This window comes from Nomascus leucogenys, chromosome 11 (assembly GCF_006542625.1).
Source record: "Nomascus leucogenys isolate Asia chromosome 11, Asia_NLE_v1, whole genome shotgun sequence".
NCBI lineage: Eukaryota > Metazoa > Chordata > Mammalia > Primates > Hylobatidae > Nomascus > Nomascus leucogenys.
Window position 1 is genome coordinate 71700908 of NC_044391.1, and position 21566 is coordinate 71722473.

A 21566-nucleotide genomic window follows, 5' to 3' on the forward strand; every position below is an offset into this window, starting at 1 on the left:
TGCCAGTTCCCGCAGAAAAGTCAACTTCCATGGACGTGTGAACACAGCCCTCTTAACATAAATATTACCAACTCCATATCAGCCTTAATTTTAATAATAATGCCAAACAATGGATTCTTTTCTGTCACGTTTTGCAATATAATCATGTCAGTTTTCAAAGGCTGGCACACCCTGGAATTATAAACACAGTCTGTGGCAAGAGATATTGGCAGCTCTCCAACCCAGAATGACAAGCAAGCATCCCTTCATTCTGAGCCCACAGAATGATGGTGCAGGGACAGGGGACCTAGTGACATGGGTATCCATTGGCAACCTGACACTCGTTGACCCCTCAAATGTCGGAGTTCCTAACTTTCATGCCAAGGACCTCTCTGACAGGTGAGGTCTACAGATCCCTTCTCAGAATAATGCCTTTAACTGCTTAAAATAAATACATACATAGAATTATAAAAGAATCCAATTATATTGAAATATTATCAAAACATTTATAAAAATCTGTGGAATAGTAATACAGGTGCTTATTAAGCACTGTTTAACAAAATCTAGCAGCACATCTAAAAACTACCATCATAGCAAAGTGATAAAAAAGGTAAAGATATTTCAAGATACCTGCAACAGCTAATATAATGTGAAAATGTTTATTTCTATTAGTGACAAAGTCCAAAGACTGCAAACACTGTTGTGATTTGTTGCCTACATTTATAATGAAGGTAATGACGCATTTCAGTGAGAGTTCAGTAAAAGATGTAATTTTTTTTCCTGTCCTGGAATGCCTGAGTTCTCTCCATGGGCCCTAGGTTAATAACCTGTGGTCACATGAAGTGTTCTGAAAGTAGAAAGTTATGTAAATACATTTATTTCCACCTCCTCCCACTACTAAGAAATGTTAAATTTTCTCTGGGTCCTATTTTTTTTCTTTGCTCTAATTACTACCATTCTGGGAAGCTGTTGGAACAGTGCAGTAGGGTTGGCTACAGTGGAAGAGCTTAGTCAAAAGGTTGAAGTCACCATGTTAAAAATACCTTACTTGATGAAGCTGCAGACCTGTGCTCTCTGATCACGTGCCACACGTAGCACCATTACACCACGCTGTGATTTAACAACCCACGCCTGAGAGTCAGAAGCTCAGGGTTCTAGCTACAGCTTTGTCACTAAGCAGCTGTGTGACTGCGAAAAGGCCCCTTGACATTCCCGAGCCTTAGATTTTCATAACTAAAAAAAAAAAAAAAAAAAAAAAATGGAAAAGACCATCTCCCCTTTCAAGTTCTCACAATATTTGACTTTAAAACTTTGTAACTTCCATTATATTTTGATGATGACTGTATCCTTCCAGAAGAGTTCTTTAGCATCCAGAACAGACAGATAGGCTTACCTGCTGTCTAAAATAAAGTTTCAATCCCCTTCTTTGTGTCCGCCAGTCTCTCCTTTCTATTTTTCCCTCATCCTCTTTGTAAAACAAACGTGTTCTTTTCCTTAAAGCAACAGAACCTGAATTCTTCTGTTGGTTCTAAAGCAGAACTTAAAGTTTCTCTGGATCTTCTGTTTGTCACACAACTTCTCCAGTCAAGTCTGAATGCCCAGGCCAGCCAGTGTCAATTTCAGTGTTGGTTCCAGTGTTCCCAAATCTCCACTCATAGAGCATTCTTCCTTCCTCATTAGGTAAGCTTTCCTAGGTCTTAGGCAGGGATTTCTTAACTTTCTATGTGTTGCTTCACTGAACAAGGCAAAGTATTCTGTTCTCCTACTCATATAGAGTTCACAGAGTAAATATTTCTTAGAGATTTTCCTTCCTAATCATGCAGCATTTTTAAACACTTGGCATTGTGCTCCGTTCAAGTTATCGAGCCCAGATTCAGGGAGAGCCCTGAGCTTTTGGTGTCAGAGTGAACAGGAGTGCTTGGGCGAATGAGGCGGCCTGGCAGAGACACCATAGGCCTGTTGGACCCTAAGAATACTGACAAGGCTGAAGAGAAAGACACAGAGGCAGCCTGCTCTTGGCAAGCCCAGGCAGGGTTCCCTTTGATGTGAAGTCTTGCTTGATATTGCTTTGTGTGTCTGCATTTGTCCTTGGCAGGCGGAAGGCAGTTCCTTTCCAACAATGAGGTGCCCTTGTGTATTGCTGCCATCCACCAAAACAGTGATGCATGCAAGCAGCTCCCAGGGTGATGAGGTAGGCAGAGTGAGGTTGAGGCTGGTGAAGGGGGTGGGGAGGACACTCAAGGAGAACCCAAGTGCCAAGGCGAAGATGTTAGCAAAGAAGCTGTGACAGGCCTGAAACTCTGCACCAGAGCTCTCAAAACATTTCACTGATTTCACCTTGAACTGGAACAATTTGAAAGGGATACAGAGTAATTAGGGGCAAAATGTTGAAAGTGATTTCTTTTGATTGAAATACAAAGAGGTTTAGAAATGCTGCCTGCAATTGCCTCAAGTTAGTCTGGGTCAAATACTAGCCTGTGAATGTTAATCATTACAATTGGGTCTGTGGACATCATTAGTGCTGTTCTCTAAATATTTCCAGTTCCCCTTCCTCTCAAACACGAGGTAGATTGTAATTCCTGGTCTCATTGGTCAGAACCATGTGACTAGTTCTAGCCGATGAGCAGAAGTGATGTGGGTCTCTTCCTGGCTGGAATATTGAATTATTGATGCAAGACGCTCCAGAACTCTTCCTCTCTGGAATGAGGGTCACTGGTATGGGGACTCTATTATGTCAAAGTCCTCCTGCCAACCCACATGGGAGAAGTAACATAAGCAAGAAATCAACACTTTTGGTTTAAAGCCACTAAGATTTGACTGTTGTTCATTATAGCAGCATAACCTAGATTATTGTTAACTGCTACAGGCCCCAAAGACTCCTTTCCTTGTCCAGTTGCACTCACAGAGGTTAGATAGTGAAATGATCCTTGATTTCTTTGAGAAAGCACTCCTGGCTTATTTATGCAAGGAACTCTCACAGCCAGGGAATTTCTCCTAGGGAGTAGCACTGGAAGTCAACTGTCTATGGTTGATTCTCAAAACCTCAAGCTTTGGGAAGCCCAAGATGTTGTAGATAAGAGCCATAATAGGTCCCAAGAAAGAAGCCAGAAGATGCTCTTTGAGTCTTGCTTAGCCTAAAAGAAGCCATGAGAGAAATTCACCAACAGACTGCGTTAAGTGTCTATTTGCATATATTTCTGTGGTCAGAGGTTGTAGTCCCTAAGCAGCTTTTAATGTAAGAGTGGAAAAAGTGAAAAAAGAAGAATATGATTAGAGAAAACTCAGACTCTAAAGGACCTAGAAAGAATACTGGCTAAAAATCAGAAGAAACACAGTTTGTACTGAACAGAAAATAATTTGCAGCCCTGGTAAGGCACAGAAGAACGGACATTGATTGGCGCTTCCTGTGGGGAGCATGAGAGCTGCAATAATCCGGAAATGCTTCAGAGAGGTGTTGTTTTAAAGAACGACTTGACATTTAGAGGGAAAGATAGAATGGTAGGTGAGAAGAAGGACAGGCAATACAGCCTGCAGCCCTTCCTGGAAAAGGACTCAGATACAGGTCAAGGTGGCTTTACAAATGGTTTTTTTTGTTTGTTTGTTTGTTTTGAGGCACAGTCTCACTTTGTCACCCAGGCTGGAATGCAGTGGCATGATCTCGGCTCACTGCAGCCTCTGCCTCTCAGGTTTAAGCAATTCTCATGCCTCAGCCTCCCCAGTAGCTGGAATTACAGGTAGGTGTCACCACACCTAGCTAAGTTTTGTATTTTTAGTAGAGATGGGGTTTCACCATCTTGGCCAGGCTGGTCTCGAACTCCTTGCCTCAAGTGATCTGCCTGCCTCGGCCTCCCAAAGTGCTGGGATTACAGGTGTGAGCCACTGCACCTGGCCAGATCAAACTTGTATAATGACCATTTGTAGGACAGGCATGGTGACTGACACCTGTAATCCCAGTTCTTTGGGAGGCCGAGGTGGGTGGATCACTTGAGGCCAGGAGTTTGAGACCAGCCTAGCCAACGTGGTGAAACCCCATCTCTACTGAAAATACAAACAATTAGCCGGGCATGGTGGCAGGCACCTGTAATCCCAGCTATTCGGGAGGCTGAGGCAGGAGAATCACTTGAATCCGGGAGGCAGGGGTTGCAGTGAGCCAAGATCCCACACTTCAGCCTAGGCAACAAGAGTGAAACTCTGTCTCAAAAAAAAAGTTTGATTTGAGGGCTCAGTGGGGTGTTACATTTTCAGGTAAGTTGAGAAGAGAAAAGTCAGGTGGCCTGAGGTGGACTGATAAGAGAAAGAATTTTTAAAATAACTAATGCTGGCCGGGTATGGTGGCTCACACCTGTAATCCCAGCACTTTGGAAGGCTAAAGCAGGAGGATCGTTTGAGACCAGGAGTTGTAGATCAGCCCGGGCAACATAGCAAGACTCCATCTCTAAAACAGTAATAATCATAAATGAGCCAGGTATGGTGGAGCACATCTGCAGTCCTAGCTACTTGGGAGGCTGAAGCAAGCGAATTGCTTGAGCCTGGGATTTCAAGGCTGCTGTGAGCTATGATCACACCACTGCACTCCAGCCTGGACAACAGAGCAAGACCTCATCTCTAAAAATAAAAATAAAAAATAAAAGTAACTAATGTGAATGGAAGTAGTCCAGGCAAAATGCTTCAGGAAAGGACAACAGGCCAAAGTGACAAAATATGATATCAGCAGAAGCATTAATACCTGGAATGAGGGTGGCTTTGGGACCTGAGATGCCAAGAAAGAGAAAACTGCATGCTTCTGTATGAAGGAGGACTGGCTAGCTACAGTTATGTGACTGAGAGTGCTAACTGTCCTCCAATACCCATTCGCACCTTCTTCTTCAGGAGGGAACCCCCAGTTTTCCCTTAAGTACACAGCTGCTCAGAATAAAGATTGCATTTCTCACTTTTCTCTTCAAATAGGTATGACCACAGGGAACAATGGGACATAACAAAATTTCACATGTGACTTTGTTAAAGAGAGGGGGATATGTTCTTACTTTTCTTTCTCCCTTTCTCCTGGCTGGAATGTAGTAAGAGAGAGTGAGCTAGAGCACTCATCTTGGGCAATGAAGTGTAAGCGTGTGTCAAGAATAGTAGAACTGTAAGAGAGAATGAGCCTGGATTCCTGATGGTCTTAGAGCCACTATCCCTGGACTACTTACTCCTGAACTTTTTTATGTGAGAAACAAAGAATGAAATGTTTACTTAAAAAAAAATTTTTTTTTTCGAGACAGGATCTTGCTTTGTTGCCCAGGCTGGATGCAGTGGCATGATCATGGCTCACTGCAGCCTCGGTCTCCCAGGCTCAGATGATCCTCCCACCTCAGCCTTCCCAGTAGCTGGGACTACAGGCACATGCTACCATGTCTGGCTAATTTTTGTGGGGTTTGCTTGTTTGTTGTAGAGACAGGGTTTTGCAATGTTGCTCATTCTGGGAAATGTCTACTTAATTTAAGTTGCCTGTATGTTGAGTTTTCTGTCTCTCACAGCTTAACCTCACCTTTACTGATTCAAGAAGTTATCTCCCACTAGTAAAATTACTGATGCTTTTTATTTCCTTCTTTATAATTTTCTGTATTTCCTAAGTTTTCTACAATGAATATATATATACATATATATATATTTATAAATTGGCAAAAAAATGGTTTCTTTTTTTTAGGTAAGTAAGAGAGAGGCTGGAGGACAAGGCCTGCATTGACACAGACTGAAAGGCACTTTGACGCCCTTAGTAGTATAAAAGAGCCTTGGATTTGAAGTATTTTTCTTCAGTCCCACATTGACTTGCCTTTGAATGGCTTTCACCTTCTGTCATGCAAGTTTCCTCATCTTTTGTTCCTGGAAAGATTTGGTGCAGGAAATAGAAAAGGGTTTAGGTATCTCGAGTAGAAAGGAATTTAATACAGGGAATGGGGTGCCACAAAATCGTTGGAAGAGTGGAAGGGCTGTAGAAATGCATGTGAAGAAGTCCTGTTAGACTTACAGATCATGCTGATGCTAGGTTATAAGGTTATAACCCTGAAGCTATGAACCAGAGGTCAGGAAACCACTGTCAACATGCAGAGGTCAAGAAACTGCTGCCAGTTTCACAGTTGCTTCACATTCATGAAGCTGGTCACTATAGGGTGATTGTGAAGTCCGTCCACTACAAAATGCATTTCTGCCAGGGCTTACCACCGCCGTAGAAATAAAAACGGGCTCCACCAGCATTTCACTTTCCAAATCTCATGGGAAGGATCTTATTTCCTGGACTTCACCTCAAACTCTGGCAGCAAGGGAGCCTGAGAAATGTAGTTGTTAGCCTTCCAGCCCCTGTGACACAAGAGTGTGTAGAAGCGGCTAGATGTGAACAGCGAGTGCCAGAAGAGCATGTCTGGCTTATCTCTAAGCTGTCAGACATTCTCAGTACCTTTTCTGATGGCTCTCCTGCTTATGTATTTTTCTATAGCCAATTAAAAACTATTGTTGTACAGTTATTATGTGCTAACACTGTGTTAGGCACTTCAGAATGTACAGAATGATAGCATGGTTTGGATCACCTGACACCTCATCCACTCAAAAAACTTATGTTTAATGTCTATCAGGTACTCAAGAAACCATCAATAGCTCCTCGTTATCTATCAAACAAAGTCCAAGGGCCTTAATTTAAACCTAACAGGCTCTCCATGTTTTCGTGACCTCAACTCATGTTTTAAACCTTATCTCTCATTTCTCTGCTTACTGAGCTCTTGTGGACCAGGAAAACTGGATGATTTTCTCTTCTTTATACATGAGCCTCTTTTCTGCCATCAGCACTTTAGTTACAATGTTTTTCCTCCCCAGAATGTCCTTCTTTCCATCTCCCTATGGTAAATACTGCTGGCCCCTTGATGTCCAGCTCAGATGTCACCTCCGCTGTGAAGCCTTTCCTGACGCAGGACAGCTGGAGATACTCTTTTCTTCCCAGAATCTTGGGAACTTGTTTTAATCTCCTGTGTGAGATTTAGAACAGTCTATCCGCTATTACGGTTTTTTTTTTTTTTGTATAAACATTATTTCTTCCAAAATAGACCCTGGTCCACAGAGGAAAGGAAATTATTTCTTATTTATTTTTGATCCCCCACATAGTGCCATAGTGCTTATTGAATGAATAAATGTAAAACTAGAGGACAGGCTTTGCTCTCAAATAATTTATAATCTAATGGCAAAAATATAAAAAGCACCAATCACTCTCTGAATAGTATCTAAAATTCTTTGTCCAGAATTTCACACTTCCCAGATAACTGACATCCCAGTTCTTAATTCTTTAATTTTCTGTGAGAATAAATTAAGCTTTTTTGTTATTGCCACATGTCAATCATCTTTGATTTCCTGTTATTCTTTCAATTAAGTGTAATTTGTGTCATGTAATTTTCCATTTGTTACTAAACCACCAATAAAATGAAAATGTCTCCTTATGTCTATAGCAATAAAAACAATTCTCAAATTGTGTTTCTGTGTTTCTAATGCAAACCAACAATTAGTGCAAAAGATGTAGCTTGAGTATAAATGATGAAGACATATTCACAGATACATTTAAAAGTTTCACATAGGGAGACTCCATTCACCAACTCTCTTCATTTATTAACACCTCCAACTATAAAGCAAGTCATAAACCTTAGTTCTTTGTAATCAAGCAAATACCTTAAACATAGAATTGGACATAAAAGCATTATAATTAAATTGTACCTTTTCTTCCAAATGTAGAATTACCCTTTATTAAAACAACAGTGTTTATAAATGTTCTGGTTTCCTTTCTCAGATATGTTTTCTATGCTCCTCCAGTTCATCTAGTTCATAGGTTCTTCAAGGGAAGGCACATATGTTTCTTCCCGTGAGCTTTTAACCTCTAGTGTCTAGTCCATTACACCAAGTATTCTGGTCTTCAAGCAGTGAAAGTTTAAGTAATGCTTGATATTAGGTTGGTGCAAAAGTAATTGCGTTTTTTGGCCAATATTTTGATGTCAAATAATTAGTACTGAAAATAGAATGAAATAAGTTGTCATTGATTTCTTTGTTCAAAGTTGTCCCTCCAAATATTACCTAAGCAATTACTATTCACTGTTCAATAAAAGGATATTTTTTTCTAAATATTTCGAAATTTAGACCCAAGTCTGTTATATAAAAGATAACATGATCAGGGGCTACAAAATGAGTAGGCTGATAGCCAGCAAACTACATAAATATGGGCTGTACATACCATCATAGAGATAAAGACAAACTCTAAGGGAAGATAGTGGAAAGAATAATTACCTCTTCTTGGGGCTCACCTCCACCAGTCTAACCACCAGTGATCATCTGTCTAACAGGCACATGTCTTGGTTATGCTTCTGAATTTTTATAAGGAGCGTTTAACCTTACTCTCTCCCTGATTGGTTGTCAAAGCATATGTATCTGTCCTTATAAACAATGCAGGCTTTTGTGCTCCAGGTGAGATTGTGTTAGAGATTATAGCCTTTAACTCCCTGTGGTCCCATTCTTATTCAATGTCCAGCTGTGAGAAATAATATTTATGGAAAGGTGGTTCAAGGGCATTGCTGTTCATACGTGACTCTAGATAAGCTAAATGTTACCATTGGATTAAACTAGATCATAACAAGGCTTTGTACTTGAATACATTGGTTTGACTTCCTGTAGACCTGCCTTCTCCCAATTTGTGCCTTGGTCTAAGCCATCAGCCTACAGAGAGAACCATGAAACTCCATGATACATGATAGAACTCACTGCTATATTTACTGTATAGGGTGACATTAGGGCATGGTCTGATGTATCACACAGTATCTTTATTTGATGACACCCAGGAATGAAGTTGCTCAATATCAGGAAAAACTGTTCATATCCTTTGTAAAAGATACTAACCCAATGCCATCCCCAAGACCCTCCTTTGACCTCTTTGCTCTGAAAAGGCCAGAATGGCAGACACCAATCTAGCAGTGTCTCTTGTAGCCAGGGTGTTCATATGATCCAGTTCTGGCCATGAAACATAAAAGGAAGTCTACAAGGGGGCTTTTAAGGTGGCAATTGCTTCCTGATGAAAGCTACAGATGGAGAAGAGCTCTCTAGTCTTCTCCCTGTCTTGGTCATGGATATGATGTCACAAGTTAGCAGTTCACTTGAGACAATGAAGCTACAAGTATGATGGAAACTGACATCCTAAGGATAGCAAAGATGACAGATAGAAAAAGCCCGCATCATTGATAATATGACTGAATTACCTCTGGGCTTCTTGCTGTTAGAAAAAAATCCTAACAATGCCTGCAAGTCACTCCTGGTTAGGTGTTCTGTTACTTGCAACCTAATGTATCCTAACCAGTAATCTAACAACCAGATTCGTTTTTATTTTATGGATTGTTATTAGTCTTGCAATTAAGCCTACTTCATCTTAACTTTAGCCACCAGGAAGTTACAAAATTGTAACCTATGTCTACCATGACACTGTAAGTTCTGCTAGTTCAACTTCCTCAATCCTAAACATGGGTTGATGTTTATTTTCCTAAAATATTTATTTTGTATTTTTGTATTATATGTGCTTTTATAAGTCATAATTTTTCTAGAGGATGGCAAGGTGTAAATAAACATATAAACAAACCCCTCAAAATTTAACTCCACTGGAGGATTGAGGATGACTCTTTAGTTCAATTCACGAATTCCAACCATTCCAAAGGTTTTAACTGAAGTGAATTTGTATGCAGCTTAAACAGTTGCCTATTAAAAATTATGCATCTATTAAATTCAGCACTTACTATAGAATCTTAAACTAGGGGGCCCACAATTGAACTTCAGGAAATCTATAAACTCCATGACATAAGCAAAATTTTTATTTTACACACAAATGTGTATTTTCCCGGGTGAAGCTCTGAGGCTTTCGTCAGATTCACAAAAAGCTATGACCTACTGGGCTAAGTTACATTTGCCTTTTTTGAGTCCCTGTCTCCCAAATCACCATTTTATTCATCTGGGTTTTTGCTTTCTGTCAAAACCCTAAGGTCTATCGGAAGGCTGATGCCTGCATCATTCTGAGAGTGCACACTCAATAGATGTTAGTTGACTTGTATTGATATTTAATTATTTACACTGCATTTGGTGTCTTTTGGAATAGCAGTGTCTGGTTGATCATTCTAAAGGCTCTGAATCCTCAGTTGCATCCCAGTGGGCTTAGCGTGTTGTAAACACACAAATCAAAGTAGTGTGAGGGAGGAGAAAAATCATTCCTTTCTAGGATAATGCATTTTTCATGAGAAACAGGTCATTACAGAACCATTGCACCCATGTGTACTCTCATTCTACCTCTTCATCTCTTCTCTCTTTTCAAATTATCTCACCTCCTCCCCCTTCCCTCACTGTATTCCCCTTCCACTTTATTATCCTGTATTTGATTATTTTAGCATCTCCTTCTTTAGTATATTTTAATGACTTCTACATAATATCCATCTTTGAACTACTTTCCGGTGTCTTTGAACTACCTGGCTCTCTGTTCCCTTTTTCCTCATGTGGCACCTGTCTCTTCTTCAGCTGTTGTACATGATACTGTCATGCTCCAAGTTGATCCAGTGCATATTTTCACAAATTTCAAATTCTTGACACATAAAAAGACAATATTCATACCCTGTTTTACCATAATATTTTTATTCTCCCTGAAGATTTAATTTTATTGCCATTTTAATCTTTTTCCTATTCCCTTTCACATCTGTGAATACAGACCCAATAATTTACTTGTACCAATTTTCTAGTTATGCAAATTCTGTGGAAATTTCCACCCGGTTAATACATGTGAAGTGATCAATTCATCACATTTCTTTTTTTTTTTTTTTTAGACAGTTTCACTCTTGTTGCCCAGGCTGGAGTGCAATGGCACCATCTCGGCTCACTGCAACCTCCACCTCCTAGGTTCAAGTGATTCTCCTGCCTTAGCCTCCCAAAGTAGCTGGGATTACAGGCACCCGCCACCATGCCCAGATAATTTTTTTTTTTTGTATTTTTAGTTGAGACGGGGTTTCACCATGTTGGCCAGACTGGTCTTGAACTCCTGACCTCAGGTGATCCACCTGCCTCGGCCTCCCAAAGTGCTGGGATTACAGGCGTGAGCCACCGCGCCCAGTCATCACATTTCATAGTTCAACTTTCTCTTCCCTGGCTAAAATTAAAAGTGGGTTTAAGTAAGCCAGAGATTTTTGAAGAAGATTTCTGTCATGAGAGGGGTGACTCCATGGGGAGAAAGTCTCGGTGAAAATTTCACATGTCTCTTGAGAGTTGGGTTTTGTTGTTTTTTTTTTTTTTTTAAATAGCAGCTAAGTTACAATTTTTACCAACATTTTATTACATGCAGAGAGTAAACATCTGGAAATCATCCTGGGTAATCAGTGTGAATTTCTGTGGTGAAATAGAGGCTTATATTATATGCTAGAGTTTAGCGTTTATAGTCTTAACGATCTGTACATTATTCATAAAATGCTTTGTTTTAAATCTATCTTTAAAAAATAATTAGAATTCAAGTTATTTGTGAAACAGGAATCCTGTCACTTTATTTTTTACTTTACATACATCTCCCTGGGACAGTCTGGTTGTTGGAGAAGGGAGTTTAGTGTTGGTTTGTTTTTGGTGTGTTTGCTTTTCTTCCTTAACTCATTATTTGTGAAATTTAAGAAGCAGCACAGATCGTAAGTCAGGCAAGTAAGCTGGAAAACAATCAAACTCGAAAATTACCCAGGCATGAAATCCCCTTGAACTAAGGAATGCTTCCAACATTAAGTTCTCCATAAGCTTGAACTATAAACGATAACATTTCAAAAATACTTTTTAAAGGAAGATTCATATTAGGAAACCTGATCATCTAAAATTAGACAAACCTATCTTCTCTTACTATCCTAAAATAATAGCCTACACCCTTACCCAATATGATCTAAAAATAACAGATTGTATATCACCCCTAAAGTAACTTGGCTTGGGCCCAAGAACTAATACATACATGACACTCAGAATTGCATCCAAAAAAAGAAATGGCATTTTCTTTCTTGTGAGTTCTCACAGCACAGTAAGCCTCCATGGCACTATAATCCTAATTAATGTTCATCTTCTTCACTGTGTTCAAGTGTGAAAAATGCAAAGCAGCAACACTCTTCACTGGAAATCAGGCTCCCAAGAGGGTGCAGTTTCAGAAGGTGTGTCTCAAACTCGATTTTAAGTCTTCCACTCTAATAGTGATTATATGTCTTCACTCTGAAAGCTGATAACCTGAGGAATTAAAGAGCTGACACAGGAAAGGAAAACCAATGCAAGGAAAATGCTAGTTTTTATGTTATTTTATTTTTTCACTTAATATGAAGGAGTCATATGGATATAGGCCAAATAATGCTAGAAGTAGAAGAATACTAGGAATTCCGACAGTAAAGAGTGGGGTGAAGGCAAGGAGGAGATGAAGATGGAGAGAATAACAAAAAAAGAAAAACAGCAGCTCAAAGGGGAAAGGCAACAGGACTGCATCCTGACTTTTGTGGGCTTCTTCCTCCACAGAAAAAAAAAAAAATTAAAATTTCTATTTTACTACTGCATTGGAATGAAGATGAATACACTTATATTATGTATAAAAATATTTTCTTCAACCTGAAAGTTCATCTTTTTCTTCTGATTTTGAAAGAAATAAAAACATTTTTGTGTGCTCCTAAAAGTTCTGTGGTCCTAAGCACTGGGCCCACTGTGTCTACTGGTTAGGTCATCCCTGGCAGACAGAAAGAGAGGGAGGGAGGAGGAACGTTCTGCTTGGAAATGACAGGAGCATTAAAGCAAGCAAAAGAAAAATTAAATAAGCACACATGTGGAAGTGTATTTTCATCATTAGATATAAATTACATATTAAATTATTCATAATCATGCCAGGTAACCTTTATTGAATACTATGTGCTAAGCACATTACATTATCTCACTCATTCCACACAATAACCTTGAAATTAAGCAGAAGAAGATGTACCTTGATGCTTTAGGGCGTCTTGGGTCATAGGCTAGAATTCAGAATTGAATGCAATCACAAATGTAAGGTGCACAGAACCCCATTCTCAACCTACTTTTCCCAGGCAGTCTCTGTAACATCCCTGGCTTTAGCAGTCACCCATTGGCTGGTGACTACTAAATATATAGCTCCAGCTGTTTTTGTTAGGATATTTTCAATTGTCAATAACAAGACCCTTATCCAAATGATACAGGTGGCCAGTAAGCCATCAAGGCTAACCCCAGTATCCTTGGAATCACCCTATTTCACCTATTCATCACTCGTACTTGAATTATTACAATACCATCCTACAAGGCCTCCTTACCTCAAGTCCCCTTTGATTCATGTCCCCATTGCTACCAGAAGTATGCTTCCAGGTTGCCTAATGAGGGAAGAGAAAAGCATGTCACTATTTTACGTAACTTCCTGTAGTAGCTCCCCTTTAGCTTCTGGATATGGTCCACGTATTTTTTTTATTCGGCAAATACTTATTGAGATCTCCATGTCAGATTTGGGTTTGGTGATATGGATGAAAGATGAACTAAATAGATGGGGTCCCTGCCTTCATGGGCATGTACAGTCTAGGAGACTCTAGAGGGAGTGGATGGGAGTACCTAGAGTGAAGTCCTGATCCAGAGAACAGAGCCACTAACCTGTTTTTAAGGAAAATCAGTTTCATGAGCTTGGAGGGGAAGGAGCTGCTAAAGAATCAAATAGTGATGTTCCCAGTGCTCTTCAGTGTTCTAAGAATTCCTTGAACCTTATTAAATTGCTCACCATAGTGTCTTCATAACTGTTAATGTCCCAGCCTTTCCCCTGGGAAAGCTGAACTTTTTTTCCTAATGCCTAAAACTTCTGTGCACATTATTTCATTCCATTTTTCTGCTTATTTATACCCTGCCTTCGTCCTCCTCCAGCCCCCACAAGAAAATATCTGGGATTTGGGATTGCTTGACCCATAGTAGAAACTCAAAAATGACTGAACACCTTGACAAGTGAAAAAACTGAGACCCAGAAAAGTTAAACCTGTTGCCCAAGGCCAACCAAATAAATTTCTCCTGAAAGCCACATAAGGTTGGAAGGCTTATCATGAAAGGTAAGTTCTGCATCATAGGCAGTGTCTGACAACAGAGTGGATGCTATGGGTCATAGATCATCCAGAGGTCCTAGTGGCCCTGTTCAAGCTGTGATTCTGCAAAGCACAGAGCAGGCTGGCAATTTACAACCGCTTACAGAACTTCCTAACTTTAAATAAATTTTACAGCAGTTTTATCTAAGTTCAAGATTTTAAATATTTTAGAGAATTTTTGGATAATGCCTACAAATCGTTTAAAGAAGTTTAATAGGTTCTAGACAAATATACATTCTGATGAGAACCCAAAATTATATTTATCTACATAATGTAATTTAGCCTTTTCGAAAATCAGTGTGCTATAATAAAAGCATAACACATTTTGTTCTTTTATTTATTTATTTATTTTTCTCTCACCTTAGACCTAGAAACACATTTTGTCCAGGAAAGCAGTTTCAAGTGAGTGAGTTACGTTGAATGCCCTGAAAGAATAATCAACTTCTGGAAATCCCATGGTATCAGCCAAAGTTGTCAATGATTCAAAAATCAACTTTGAGGAATGCTTTGGTATGTAGATGCTTCTAATGAATATGCTGAAATCATGTGAAATAGCCCTCATCAGCATCAACAAATATTTGTTAGGCTTATCATGTGGATGGATTAATGAGGATATGAAAGCCTTAAATGTCCAGAACTGACATTGCCTCAGGATGCCCCCTTGGGTTCTTAAGCCTAGTTTTTATTTAACTAGAGTCTTCAGCTTTTTATTGGACATTGTACCTTCAAATTATAATAAAAGTAATTGTAAAAATATTATTATTCTTATTTTAACTGAGCAACCCAAATTTCTGGAATATTCCTGGCATAGAGCAGGGTGAAATCATACTTAGAAAAAAACAAACCAAAACTTCGAAGACATTTTGGTAGGATTCATCCCTCCTGAAAATCTGTTGGTCTATTCCGTGACATCCGCTGACCAGTATTGCATATGTTCAATTCTACGGTTTAATCAGTTATTTTTTAACTTAACACTGAGCATTTTCCTACCTCTCTAGAAATGCAGAGAGGAATCCAATCTTCTGTAAGCTCAAGAAATTCGTTATTTTTCTTATACCACCTAGTCAAATATCTTTTTTCCCAGACAGGTTCTGCTTTGTGGAAATGAGCTGCAAAGACCTGCCAATTCAACTCTCAACGATAAACAAAGCCTACTTGTCTTAAAATTTTGTCAAGGCAGAATTTTATGTGTAAATTTCATTTCAAATTGTACAGATTGCCCTATGTTTGCAGAAAAAACCCATCTTGTTAACAGTAGGACCCAAATACTAAACTTACAAAGATAGTCCAAGAGGAAGCACCCAAGACAAACAGAAACTTCCAAAACCTAACACAATGTGGACATGCACATCACACTCAGATCTTTGCCTTCACTAAAAAAAGTAAACAGTGTGATGACATCATTCACAGCCAATTAAAGCACAGCCCCATGGCAAAGGAAGTGCTGGGAGATCCTTCTGCAACTGAGCATGAGAGTGAACATGCAATATGTTTGATAAGCTGTCCTGGTACATGTCCAGGGGTTCTAAGCTGTATTTACAAAATAGCATTTGTTGCTGCTTCAAAAACAGCTGAGGGTGGACAGCAATATATCACATTCCACAAGAGGAGCAATTGTGGTGATGGACACAGGATGACCAGTAACAACCTTTGTTCGTCGTTCCATCACATGGCCCAATAATAAATATTACTCATCCAGTGTACACATAGGATGTGGTGAGGCAAAACCCTCTCCCAGAGGTCAGAGTTCACTCCCTTTTCCAGGCAGATCCCTTAATCAAATTTATAGTCTTTACTTTGGGGAACCACAATTTTCCCATCAAGTAGAAGGCAATCTTGGAACAGCAGATTGGGGCCTATTTATTATAGTCACTTTCAAGTTCTCCTTTTTTTCTTCTGAGTCCCAAATAGTTCATGGTCCCCTGGTCTTGATTAAACCAGTCTTGTATTTTGAAGTTTTGCTTTCTCTCTTATCTAGCCTCCCCCAAGTTCCAAATGATCTCACTTTGTAGTTTCATTGACTAGAGATACCACAAAAGTCAGAAGTCACTGATAATGTACTTGGAGGCACAGGCCCGTTTTATGAGATTCTATTGTTTTGGTTCTTCATGAGAACACATTCTTCTTTCAATACAGGGTTGTAGATACATTACTAGGCGTTAGCAGAATTATAAAATAGTATTGTGCAATACACAATATAATCAATTTAACACAAAATATTGTATTATTTTAAAAACACAATATACTGTGGTTTTGACTTTTTTCTATAAAAAAATAGAATTTTTTTTTTAGAAATTCAAAGTATATAGAAAACATCACACTCTATGCCTTCATATGCAGAAAGGCCATAAAGAAAGAAAACTGGCCTGGCATGGTGGCTCATGCCTGTAATCCCTACACTTTGGGAGGCCAAGGCGGGCAGATCACCTGAGGTTGGGAGTTCAAGACCAGCCTGACCAACATGGAGAAACCCCATCTCTACTAAAAACACACAATTAGCCAGGTGTGGTGGTGCATGCCTGTAATCCCAGCTACTTGAGAGGCCGAGGCAGGAGAATCACTTGAACAGAGGTTGCGGCTAGCTAAGATTGTGCCATTGCACTCCAGCCTGGGCAACAAGAGCAAAACTCCACCTCAAAAAAAAAAAAAAAAAAAAAAGAAGAGAACTGATAGAAAGAACTGGCACTCAAATGCCTACCTTGAACTTACCAAAAAAAAAAACCAAACAGACAACATTTGACACAGAGTACATCCTCTGAACATCTTTACTAACTAGAAATAAACTCATTTTATAAATACTGCCTCACTGAGGACCAAGTCTGAGCCAAGTTAGATACCTTCACTATGAATGATGCCTTTCCAAGAAGGACTACAAAGATCAGAGAAAGGGCAGTCCTCGTCTGGGTAGTCTAGTGTCTGAAGCAAGACTTTTTCTTAGTGCCTAACCCATGGCTCTAGTCAAGTACCTCACACTTGTTCTGATCCTCCTAGTTGGAGGAAAATATTTATCATTAGAACTCACTGGACATCTGTATTCTTTTGATGATGTGGTTTGGCTGTGTCCCCACCCAAATCTCATGTTGAATTCCCACGTGTTGTGGGAGGGACCCGAAGAGAAGTAATTGAATCATGGAGGCAGGTCTTTCCCATGCTGTTCTTGTGATAGTGAATAAGTGTCACGAGATCTGATGGTTTTAAAAAGAGGAGTTCCCCTGCACAAGCGCTCTCTTGTCTGCTGCCTCCCATGTAAGACGTGACTTGCTTCTCCTTGCCTTCTGCCATGATTGTGAGGCCTCCCCAGCCATGTGGAACTGTAAGTTCATTAATCCTTTTTTCCTATATTAATTACCCAGTCTTAGGTATGTCTTTATCATCAGCATGAAAATGGACTAATACACTTGATATATTTAAAATTCCTCCTCTTTCAACAAAAAGCTGTCTCAGGGACAATGGCACGTAATAAAGTCTACACCTACCACACTCCAAAAATCCAGGCTTCTTCTTGACCAGAAGTCACTCAAAAGGCTGAGCGGTTTCCAAGATCAGTGAGGGGTGGGCATGGACAATTCCATTTTACCTCTACCTTAGTCCTCAAGCTAACTATCACTGTTTACTTACTTTTACTTGCCTATGTCTCTCCAGTCTCTGGGCCATCTTCCTACTTTACTGATACTCCTCTTTTCTCTGGAATGTAGAGATTGTATCTCAGACCTCCAGCCATACATGCTGTTGCAGTCAGGACCAACAAGAAGATGCTAAGATTCCCAAGTCCAACTCCCTCCCCTTGTGTTTTCCCCCACTAGGATAGCCGCTCTGAGGCCCTTGTAAATTTGCCCAGTGGATTTTATTTCAGTCCTAAAGTTCAGAGTTTAATGGCGGGAAGTTAAGGAAGTGTGAGGCTTTTCTCAATCTTCAAACCCTATGGCCCCCAATAAAAAGGATTCCAGATAGCTTTCAATCTTTTCCATTTGTACTCTCAGTCCAAGAAGAGATTTTATCTGAGCATCATAAAAATCATGCCAAACAACAAGCCCTTCTCTGTTTTGGTCAATTCAAATCAGTTAGTGACTTTTGCAATTTCTAATATTTTAAAGGACTGTTGAAAGAGTGTCCTAACATTTCTTTTGACATTGTTAAGAGAGTTTTCTTGGAACAATTCCAGAAAAGATTCCAAGTTGGGGCTGGAGGAAAAGAGCCAAAGGCATAATATGGTTTGTATTTAAAGTTTCTCCATATCAGATGAGATTATTGTGTAGAAAGTTCCTTTTTCCTATGTATATTTTTAAGCTACATTTTGCCTGCTGAAATGTAGCCAGTGGAATTATTGAAGCCCCAAACTTCTTTCTGAAAAGTAGCAGGAAATGCACTTCTTAGAGAGAAATGACATTTCTTAATTGGGAGAATTGGTGGAAATTAAGTTCCTCAGAGGGAAACGTTTTCTCACGAAGTTGGTGGCCCAGGCTTTGGTGAGCCCCAGGCCTACCCTCTGGCAAATTTGAGAAATTGTCAAGCTGAGCTTGGGTGCAACCTCCTGCACATCCACACTGGCACACACAGCACTAAACACTTTAGTTCTTTGTCTGACCAATGCCAAGAAACGCCCAGAGAGTGCCCTACTGGACTTCTCTCTTCTCAGTGAAAATGTCCTCTTAGGAGATTATCCTATTGTGAATAGAGAAAATAGGGTCAAATTACAGAATGTTGAATGCCACTGGAGGCAACGATTTTTTTAAAAATCTTGAAAATCATCCAGTAGGGTTATTTCCAGAACTGTTAATTTTTAATATTTTAGCTGAAAATCCCTTTCTTCAAAAAAAAAGTTTCAAAAAGGCCTAAGGTATAAATAAGTGAACCAAGAGCTACACTGGTTACAGCTCCTTTTCTTTCCAGAGGGAGAGCCTGGAAATCCCCAGATATTTAAAAAGCCATTACTGTAATCCAGTCCCTTCAATTCACAGATGACAAACTTGAGCCCAGAAGTGAATCAACTTGTCTAACATTACCAAATGAAACAAGGACAAAAGTCAAAAGCTCCTCAAGGGTATGTCTTTACTGTCACTGGACCTGACACAGGCCCTCAAAAACCCTGTAATAAATGCTAATTACCTGAATTCAACAATTTATGCTATGGTGTTAATGACTGATACAATCTTTAAACATTACCCCTTTTAGGGGTGTTTGCTTTCATTTAAACAAGGTTCAGTTCCTTAGATCAAAGAAGGAATATCTAAGAGCAAATATGTAGATGTTGTCAATAGGCTTGTTGGTAGAGGAGAAAATTGAGGGTAGTATAACAGAATCTCCAGAAATAGACTCTGTCATTTGACAATAATACACAATTATATAATTTAATTGTGTACATGTTGGGTGAGGGGCAGGAGAGGAAGGGGATAAAAGCAATATCTGTCATTTTCATAAAAGTACCTAAAATAAGAAAACCTATACCAAATCATATTGACTGGTGCAGTATGCTGAAGTTTGAATGAGAACATATTGAGAGTTGGTCCTACATTAATTCAGGTCAGAGCATGTCTGTTAGCTACTTCTGATGTCATCATGCATGTGTGTAATTTACACTGCTCTGTGTCTTACCATGAGCAGAATGTTTTCTGTTTTAAGATGAGTATAAGTTTTATTTTAATTTAAAGTTTGCCTTGATAAAACAAAAATAGGGCTTTTAGGCCCTATCAAGTTATGCCTTGATAGCATGATAATAGGAGCTTTTAGGCTTTCAAAATGTATTTGTTTCTTCCTCTATTTCTTCTAGCGCTTAAGATGAATACATCATGATTACAGAAATAAGTGGATTATTAAAGTAAATTTGTTTAGATTGGGTAATAGGTTCCATTAAATGGCACCAGGTATTATGCTGTGAGCCAATGTGTAAATGAAAAATAAAGAGCAATTCCATTTGTCAGAGATCTAAAAAGCTTGACTCCCTGGAAAAAACAACTACACCACCCATCCACCACTATCAGCTTCATTCATTGCTCGACCAGCCAGAACAGACACTTTCCCACAGTACTCCTCATGATTACATGATTATTATTATTATTATTTTGGGGGTTAGTTGATGATGACAGGAGAAAAAAAAAGGAACTTACATCAATTATGGTTTCACATTTACTGCAAAGGAAGAGGTTCGATTTTCCAACATGCTGCAAATCCCAACAGTCCAAAGTGACACTGTAACTGTCATTTTGACAGAGACATGAGTCAAAATCACAAATATCTAATATAAAACGCTATGGAGTTGCTTATTTTTCTGCAAGGCATAAATGTTGGCAACACATGACACTGAATAATACTGAGTTCATTAGGAATTCACAAGAGTGGTGAAAGTTTTCTATTTTGAAGCTAGGAGTAAAAAAACACCAAACCACTTTACATTCTGCATTCTGTCAAAACTATACTTGATGAGAAAACTGAGAGGAGATTCCAAAATATTTCCTTATCCAATTCTACCATCAAATGGCAAATATCTGATTTTGCCATCAGTCAAATCATTGCCCTTTTCAGCCATTTTGATGACTCCATCAAAGGATATTCTGCTCAACTGTTTGCGCATGTGCAATTGTGACTCAAGATGGTACGGAGCAAGAAATCCTGCTTTCTTACCTCTCAGAGACTATCATTAAGGATTACGATGTCTTTAAATTTGCCCAAAAGAGCAGAAATGATTAGAATACCCATGGAAGGTTCTCTAACAGACAGAATTCTTGTGGAAAATAAAATAACAAAAGTTACCTGTTGTTGCCAAGTGTCAACTTCCACGTATGGCCTGGGCATCTACAGAAAGACCTCAGTCTTGCTCTCAGAACACCAGATTGTCTGCCTTGCATTGTGAAGATCTGCATGCTTATCACATAGTTCTAGCCTTTGTTGAGCTCTAGGTTTGTTGAGAAATCTAGTGGGTTACATTCAAGAACTGAGAGATACAGCTGCTCTATTTTGGAATACAGAGAAAGGACTAGGAATCATTCTTCAAAATATTTAATAGCTAATATGGCACAGGCACAGACAAGTCAAGACTGACACTGGCACAAATAATAGGTATTACTGCATTGGAGCATACTTACTGAGTACCAATTATTTCACCCTTCAAAAATGACAATGAGATCGCAACATAGGTATCAACATAGAAAGATGTCCAAGTTATAGCCAAGTGAGGAAACGAATTTGTGTAACACGAGGTGTAACATGGTCCAATTAGAGGAATCTGATGAGACTTACAGATCACCCCCACAGGATTCTGGCAAATAGGTGCAGAACCTCGGGCAAACAGATCTCCTGAGAGTCTTATTCCTGAGTTCTAGTCCTAAATCTACCATGTTGCTTAACCCTTACATGCCTCGGGTTCTATGAAATCAAGGAGTTAAACTAGAAAATCTTTACACTATTCCAGTTCTCATTTGCTATGAGTGTAAGAGCAAT

The 21566-nt window shown here is 39.3% G+C and overlaps 1 long non-coding RNA gene across 1 annotated transcript in view; it reads right to left on the minus strand.

Annotated features, from left to right (window-relative positions):
* Positions 1–11999: 11999 nt before the first annotated feature.
* Positions 12000–21566, minus strand: part of LOC101176155 — a 31718-nt gene continuing 22151 nt past the window's right edge. The window contains exons 2-3 of the long non-coding RNA XR_179003.3: positions 13329–13385; positions 12000–12252 (exon numbers count right to left, since the gene is read on the minus strand). This is a non-coding gene — a long non-coding RNA (uncharacterized LOC101176155). The remainder of the gene's footprint in view (positions 12253–13328; positions 13386–21566) is intronic.